The 2,072-nt window shown below is 51.3% G+C and overlaps 1 non-coding gene across 1 annotated transcript; it reads left to right on the top strand.

The window, feature by feature from the left end:
* The first annotated feature begins 1,552 nt into the window (after positions 1-1,552).
* On the top strand, positions 1,553-1,678 carry LOC124519427 (small nucleolar RNA SNORA76). The gene has a single exon (XR_006964108.1). It is a non-coding gene; the product is annotated as a small nucleolar RNA SNORA76 (small nucleolar RNA).
* Positions 1,679-2,072: the final 394 nt, after the last annotated feature.

Raw genomic sequence — 2,072 nt, 5'->3', positions numbered from 1 at the left:
CACGGTTGTCACCACACTGCTACCCTGGGTTAATGGCCTATGTTGCACCACGGGGCCCCAACCTTAATCAGGGGGAGGACCCCTTTGTAATGTCAGAAAAATCCACTTAGCCTGTGGATGGAGACACCAGTAGAGAACAAACAGCTATTCGAATGAATTCAGGCACACTTTTTTTTTTTTAAGTTATACCTCAGTTAGTTAGCATATAGTGCAACAATGATTTCAGGAGTAGATTCCTTAATGCCGCTTATCCATTTAGCCCATCCCCCCACCCACAACCTCTGCAGCAACCCTCAGTTTGTTCTCTATATTTAAGAGTCTCTTACGCTTTGCCCCCCCCCCGCTTTTATATTATTTTTGCTTCCCTTATGTTCATCTGTTCTGTATCTTAAATTCTACGTGAGTGAAGTCATATATTTGTCTTTCTCTAATTTCACTTAGCATATTACACTCTAGTTCCACCCTCACTGTTGCAAATGGCAAGATTTCATTCTTTTTTATTGCTAATATTCCACTGTGTATATACACATATATCTCACCTCTTCTTTATCCATTCATCTGTCGATGGACATTTGGGCTCTTCCCATACATTGGCTATTGTCAATAGTGCTACCATAAACATTGGGGTGCAAAGGCACCCCACATTTTAAAAAAGAATTTAAAAGTTATTTATCACACCATCTCCATGCATTTGAAAACTAATCCACTGTGGGGAGACTGTATTTATGCCAGCTGCAGAGTAGGAGTGAAGGGCAGATTCTCTACACTGGTAGGAACTCTTGGACGCATACTGGGAACAGGAGTGGACAGGGAAGGGTGTGGGGTGCCCTTGGGATCCTCAGGCCTTGAGTGCTGACACCAGACTGGATTCAGGAGGGATTTTCTGCTCAGGAAAGAGGTGAGTTTCCTGGGAGGTGAGAGACCCATAGAAGAAGCAGGCCCTCAGGGCTGGATGAGCTGTGTGTGTGCAGCCCCCCCACCCCCCCCCAGGCAGTGATACTCAGAGAGGAGGCAGGACCACATGGTGGAGACTGACATTCTCTGTGTCTTCGTTTGGGCCTCTAGAAGCTGACTCAGAGACAAGGATTTGAGGACAAGTGGCTTATTTGGGAGGGAAGGGTATGGGGTGGGAGAGATACGGGAAGTAATCCCATGGGGACACCCCAGGACTCGGGCGGAGCACTACCTCGCAGTCACCCCATCAGCATGCAATGCCCTCTGGTGGGGTTTTATACGCGACCTTAGTCATCTATTGCGGCATTAAAAAGTCATCCCAACACTTAGCTTAAAACAAGAGTACTTACGAGGCGCCTGGGTGGCTCGGTGGGTTAAGCATCCGACTCTTGGTTTCGGCTCAGGTCATGATCTCACAGTCGGTGAGTTCGAGCCCCGTGTTGGGCTCTGCGCTGACAGTGCGGAGCCCGCTCGGGATTCTCCTTCTCCCTCTCTCTCTGCGCGGCCGCTTTCTCTCCCTCTCCCTCCCCCTCCCCCCCCCCCTCTCTCTCTCTCTCTCTCTCTCTCTCTCTCTCTCTCAAAAATAAATAAACATTACGCGCCGCCTTTGAGCCCCTGCCGCGCCTGCGCGTGGCGCCGGGTTCAGGCTGCACGCATGCGCTTGCGCATAACTGGGCCCGCCAGGTCCTCCCCCCGGCGGCCCTTGTAACCGTGAGCGACACGGGGACACCCGGCTGCGAGCGGGTGGGGGTCCTTGTGGAAAGGGCCCCGGGGAGACGTCCTATAGGCCCTGCTGCTCCGTGTCCGCACGTTCCTGTTCCTTTTGTGGAAGTGCTGTCCTCTCCGTGATCATCGGGACCTGCGGGTTAACCGCGTCGTGGGGGGGCCCTGAAGGGAGGGCAGTGAGGGTCCTGGAGCAGTTTGAGGACCGCGGTCTACTTGACAGGAACTGGTCTCGGTCCTGAGGCTGCACGAATTTAACTCACCTGGCCGAGGTGGGGCAGTGACCTATTTGAGAACAACTACCGTTTAGGGCCAGCTGCTTGTATGGATACTGTACCAAGCATGGGAATAAAAGCTTTGGACAAAAACTAAATAAATAAATTAAATAAATAAAT

Source organism: Lynx rufus, unplaced genomic scaffold, assembly GCF_022079265.1.
Source record: "Lynx rufus isolate CCGP_SWC_20201006 ecotype Redwood Valley unplaced genomic scaffold, mLynRuf1.p SCAF_27, whole genome shotgun sequence".
Taxonomy (NCBI): domain Eukaryota; kingdom Metazoa; phylum Chordata; class Mammalia; order Carnivora; family Felidae; genus Lynx; species Lynx rufus.
This window is presented reverse-complemented; position numbering and strand designations above follow the sequence as displayed.